Source organism: Nycticebus coucang, chromosome 19, assembly GCF_027406575.1.
Source record: "Nycticebus coucang isolate mNycCou1 chromosome 19, mNycCou1.pri, whole genome shotgun sequence".
Lineage (NCBI taxonomy): Eukaryota > Metazoa > Chordata > Mammalia > Primates > Lorisidae > Nycticebus > Nycticebus coucang.
This window is the reverse complement of record NC_069798.1, coordinates 51,672,061-51,678,466: the sequence shown is the minus strand read 5'-3', so window position 1 is coordinate 51,678,466 and position 6,406 is coordinate 51,672,061.

The following is a 6,406-nucleotide window of genomic DNA, read 5'->3' as shown; positions in this document are numbered from 1 at the left end:
AATGGATCCAAATTTGTCAGTTGAGTTTTAACACTTTTGTTCTGTTTATGAATCTAAAAGTTCCTTGCTATTGAGCCTTCTAGCCTTTGGCACATGAATATGTCAGGCTGGGGCTTCCTTCTCCACCAGTTTCGTGGGAGTACCACTTCTCTTTGCGGATCTAACTCTAGCATTCTTAGCTCTTTCCAGCTGATAACAATTACTCCTTGTTAGGTGGCACGGCATAATTTCACCTTATGATAGGTCCTGGCTCACTTTGTCAGAGTTTGGGTGATTTGTGTCTGTCTGGCCGACTCACCAAATTGTGAAGGCTCGGAGGTTAAGGGTCCTATTTTTTCATCTTGAATTGCTTACCATTCCTTGAACATTGCTTTTCACGGACCAAAACTCAATGTCATATATCCTTTGGTTTGTTGAATAGAGATGAGGCTTCCATTAGGGAAAGAGGTGGGAAGGAAATTGGAGAGGATAGGTTCTAGTGAGTAGGTGGGTGGGTAGCTGCTGGTGTATTCCAAAAGGTAAGTTAGGTATATTAAGCTTAATCATTTTATTGCACTGTGGAATAGGTGGAAATCTCTCTGTTTTCCAAAATCTCTCTTATTCTTTCTACGTTATTTATGCTTTGTAAACCTTTTACATTTTTAACACCTCCTTTTCCTCACAAGAAAGGGCATGGTGCCTATTAGGTTTGAAATAAGAAAAGAAATAGAATGAGAATGGTTAGCTTTTTTTCCTCTTCTCCATTATGATTCTAGAATATGCTTCTTGAATAGCTTTGCCAGCAAAGCAATGAGGCCTGTCTACATGGGTGATGGCTTGAAATGCTTTTGGTTATAACCTAGTACTCATGTGCTATGCTGTACTTTATACAGCCGAAACAAGACCCTTAGTAGACAGTGCTACTTAATTCATAAAACGCACATTAGTGTCTTCTATGTTATTCAACTTTACTTCAAATAAACAAAAAGTTGCTTTAAATCAGTTCATTGCCATTAAATAGTTAAGACTTACAATTCGGAAAATGTGACACTAAAGTATATATACCCTAATTCTAAGCTACAACTATTGGATGAGCACTGCACTGAGTGCTTTTCTTCGTATTTTATATTTAATCTGACATAATAATTCTACAGCAGACCATGACACCCATTTTATAGATGAGAAAAGTGAGGCTGGGAGGTAGAGCGAGGTCACATGGCTCCATGTGGTAGACCATGTTTCTGCTTACAGCTCAGTAACATGTGCCACGGTTGTAGGACAAGGCCAGCTTCATGAGAGATGTGCCACGGAGTGGACTTCAAAGGTGCAGTGCACGCAAGGGAGGACGAGATCACCGGGGTATGGACAAAATGCCCTGTCTTCAACAACTTCGCTCCTGCCCGAGTTTCCCACTCTGCAAGTCCTCCAAAAAACGACAGGAGCCCTTAAAATAGAACACTCAGACTTCAACAGTTTCTCAACAGAGAAAACAGTTTTATGATTAGGAGAAACCTTCTAGAAGGCTGGCACTAAATCTTTTGAATTGTCTTTAAATTACCAAAACTGTGGACACTAAGAATGAAAGATTCCCAAAGTTTTTTTTTCTTTTTCCCAAATCCCCAAACCATCTAAAAGTAGGTGAAATCTAAATTCTGCTTTGTGCGTGCCCAGATCCAATAAAGAAGGTTTATTATCTTAAACATCAATCTGTTGTATACAACCTAATCTTCCAAACTGCTTAATTTTCTGGGTCATTCTTGGAGGGATACTTACATGCCAGGCAGTATGCTGGGCCTTTATAATACAAAGACCCACTCTTCACGTTATGAGGGGAACATTTCCTAAAGACAGAGAACATCATAAACCAGTAATTGTGCATACTAGGATCCATGCAGAAATAATGGTACAAGGTGTAAAGGAAAAACAGAGGATTGAATCATAGTCATGGCAAAGCAGAATTTTTATTTTTCCTACTTTTAGATGTTTTAGGAGTTTGGGGAAAGGAACGGGAAAAAACATCTTGGTCTCTGATTCTTAGTGTCCATGAATTTATGTTACTTTAGACAAGACTCAAACAATTTAATGGCAGCCTCATAGAAGTTCCCTTCTAATCAGAAAACTGTCTTCTCTGTTGCAATGTGAGTATTCTATTTTGAGGATTTTGTCATTTTTTGAAGGACTTGCAGATTGGGAGACTAGGGCAGGAATACAGTTCCAGAGAAGAAATGAAGTTGTTGGATAGACAGCATTTTGTCCGTACCTTGTCTCTCTTGGGTGTGTTGCAAGTTTAAAGTTCTGCACACGAAGATCTTCCCTGAAGTTGGCCTTGACCTAAAGCCACAGCACATGTAACTGAGTTGTAAGCAGAAGCATGGTCTACCTGTGTTTTAATCTCTGCTCTGCTATATGTAGCTGTGTGACCTTGGGCAATTTGCTATACCTCCAAGCCTTGCTGTACCTCCTCCTCCATAAAATGTTAAAATAATAGTGCAGAGATACAATGACAGCAAGAGGCTGTCCCTATAGCTTAGTAATAAGGCAATTATCCAAGTTTTGTTTTTAGGGTGTAGAATGCAGGTGACAGGCAGCTAGTGGCCTGTTACAAATCAAACTCAATATTCACCAGCAACATTTACTAACAAATCAAAGTAAAATGCAACATTAAGAGAAACAGATTTGAAAAAAAATATAAAATCTGTATTCTTTAGCATATAAAGGGAATCTTTAGGGTAATGACAGGTTCTTTATTCATTTATTTAACAAATGGCTATTGAACACCTAATACATGTAGCTGTTCCACTGAGGTCGGTGTGGAAACGTAAGGGTGAACAAGATTCCCCTAGTGTAGTTCTTGCACTATGGAGTGCACAGTCTGAGGGGAGAGACAGCTGGTAAAAAAGGAAATGCCTTAACAAAAGATTCCAGTTGGGAACAGTGGATATAAAAGCTGATGTTGCAGCAGAGAGTAATTAATAGGATGGGGTAGACAGAATGCTTAGAAAGGCCTCTAGGAGGAGGTGACATTTAAGCTGAGACCAGAAGGATGATATGGAGTAAGCCTTGTGAACAGAAAGGGAAAGAATTAAAGAACCAGTGCGTGCAAAGATCCTGGGGTGTGTAGGGCTGTTTGTGTATCCCAGAGCTCTGCACTTCTTTTGTACACATTGGCTGGAGCCATCCTCTTCTCCCCTGCCAGCTGCCTTTCTGATACATCCTTGCAGGGTGAGTAGAGCTCCAGGCAGGGGTTCTGGCAAGTTATGCCCATTTGAAATATCACCCTAAAAATATGCTAGGACAGCCCTCTCTTTTCCACACATCTGCCACAGGCTGTATCTTACTTACTGCGACTTAGACATTCAATCAAGACTGCCCTTGACATTTATCTCATTCTGACTTTTTTTTTGGCCTACATTTTTGCCTCAGGTCCTGAGAGAATAGCTGCTGACACAAGGTGGATGCTTAAAAATTACTTGCTGAATTTTGGGATGAATTTCATTAGAGCGTCAGAGTGCTGATTTTTTATTTATTGTCTGTGGTTTTGTTTGAGACACAGGATTGGGAGGGAGCAAACTGCATGGAATTTGAAGGGTTGTGGCACTGAGTTACTACAGGGCTACCTGGCTGTGACATTCATTTGCAACATGACCTTGGACAAGCCATCTGACTTGAGCCTTTACATGCTCAATTACAAATGAAGGTTTTGGTCCAAGTCCCCTTCAATGCCTCTGGGTTTTTTTTTTCCCCTGTGGAGCATGGAGTATCAATATTTGCCACTCCTTCCACATCCCTATGAATGAAGTATTATCTGCAGGCATCAACTCAGTTCATGCAATAATCATGCCTTACATTTGATAGGAATTTGTCATTTTCCCAGCACTTTCATCTACACTATCTTACTTGATTTTAACTAGTCATGTAAGGAATTTAAAACAGGTATAATTTTTTTTTAATGTCTGACTATATGTGAGACCTGCCCAAGGTCACAAAGAGATAGAAAAGAGAATGAATAACATTTGTTTTTATCATCCTGACTATAGGTGGCACAATGTATGAAGTAGGATCTTTACCATGTGGGAGTGAAGCACATTGTTTACCCCCTAGTATAGCAGTCACTACTTTTTAAAAATGTTTATGATGGGCGGTGCCCATAGTTCAGTGGGGAGGGTGCCTGCCACATACACTGCAGCCGGTGGGTTTGAACCCTGCCCGGGCCAGCTAAAACAATAAGGACGATTGCGACAACAACAACAACAACAACAACAACAATGAAAAACAGCCAGGCATTGCGATGGATGCCTGTAGTCCCAGCTACTTTGGAGGCTAAGACAAAAGAATCGCTTAAGCCCAAGAGTTTGAGGTTGCTGTGAGTTGTGACGCCACAGCACTCTACCCAGGCCAACAGCTTGAGACTTTGTCTTAAAAAAAAAAAAAAAGTTAATGATGATTTCAACAATGCTGAAATTTAAAGCATTTTTTAAAAGTTAAACTCTTTAATGGTAAGGATCAGAAAAGTACCCAGGCTAGCTCAGTTGGGGAGAGGGAACATTGCAGGAATTAGCAATCTCATGGACAGGAGGCACTGTGATCCTCACAGTAATTGGGAATGTATCTGTAAGCATTTTTCCCTAGGACTTAATTGTTTGTCTGCTTTCCTTGGAACTTCAAGATTGTTCTCTCTTATCTGAGGAGTAGTTTCCGATGCTTACGGTTCTTATTTCCCTATAACCAGGGCTTTCACATGGCTAGGCTTCCTGGCACCAGCTCCGACCAGCTGATTTCAAGACATGTCCAATCTACCACTCACCATAGACTACTGTCAATGTTTTCCTCTTTTTGTTCCTGCGGTCCAGTCCACTGAGGCTAGTGGGGCTGTGACAGAGTCATCTGGCACCTAAATCAAGTTCTACCTTGTTATGAACTGGATGTTTGTGTCCTCTCCCCCTCTAGATTCATATGCTGAAGCTCTAATTCCAGTTGTGATGGTATTAGGATGAAAGGCCTTTGGGAGGTAACTAGATTTAGCTGATAGAATGAGGGTAGAGCCCCAGTGATGGGGATAGTAATCTTGTCAGACAGACCAGAGCTTGCCTGTTCTCCAGCACGTGAGAATGTGGTAGCCATCCCTGTGTTAGGAAAAGAGTGCTCCTCAGAACGTGAAAATGATGGCACTCTGGTCTCAGGCTTCCCAGCCTTTAGAAGTGCAAAAACCAAATGTCTGCTGTTGAAGCCACTCGGTGTATGGTTTTCTGCTATAGCAGCCTGAGTTGATGAAGACATAACTCTATACCAGGATTTATTAACAGTTTCATAGGCTAGGAAGTCTGTAGATGGAACAAGCACCACAAAACATTAATCTACAACATCTCCTTTTGTAAATTTAAGTTTCACAGGATTTTCTTGATTCTTCTTTTCTAAACTGTCTCCAGTCTTCGTAAGTATAACTGGAAAGTACTTATTCTCTGATAATTTTGGGGGGAACAACCAAACAAAATACCCACATTTGTACCTGATATTTAGAATAGGAAAGGTAGTTGCATCATTTTCAGGTTGCAGGGTCAAAAAAATAAAAATGCTAGACTAGGAATCTGGTACTTTTAGATCCCAAACCTGACCTATCACTGATTTCTGTATACATCATTTATTGTCCTTGAAATTCAGAGGAATGGGACATCTTAAAAACCTAAAAGCTAGAAGGGATTTTATTTGATGATTTAATAATCTCTGCCTTTTATAGCAAAAAACCTTGACATTGGGCCCTAGGTCACAGAACTCATTAGAGGTGGAGCCGGTGAATATGTTTTCCAAATCAACATTTGCGATCTTTTCATTACATCATCTAAGTAGAGCTTGTAGGGGTTTACTCTGAGTATCAGGGATAACGCTTGGGATAACGTAGCATAAAGCAGCGTCTGAATGAAGTTGAGTCAGTCATGGCTCACGGTGCAAACGCGCTTTGAGGCGACATGGCTATAAATGAAGATTCTCTTCAAGTGAAGATTTTCTGGACGTAACAAAGTTCACACTTCTACTTAACTGGAAGGTGGTGTAGATGGAAGAGAAGGGAGGATCCACATCCCTCTTCCAGACCAGAAACAACTTGGCTGGGAGCCTTTTCCCACACTCCCAACCCTCCGTAAGAAAACTGGCTTCACAGACGGGGAGACCCCGGCTCGCGCTTGTTGTCGGCGAGGCCAGTGTGGCCTCTCCCGGGCCTCTATATGGGGGACACGGGGTCCTAGGGGACCTGACTCCTCTGCAGACGTCTGTGGAGTATAATTCGTGAATGTATTTAGAAGCTACACTTTGTGTCCAAGACCAGGGACAGCCAAGAAACAGGAACAAGAAGAACAGCTCAAGGAAATGGGGCCTGCAAGCGACCCCAGCCTCGAGAACCCTTACAGTGCCACCCCACGCGCGACGCCCACCC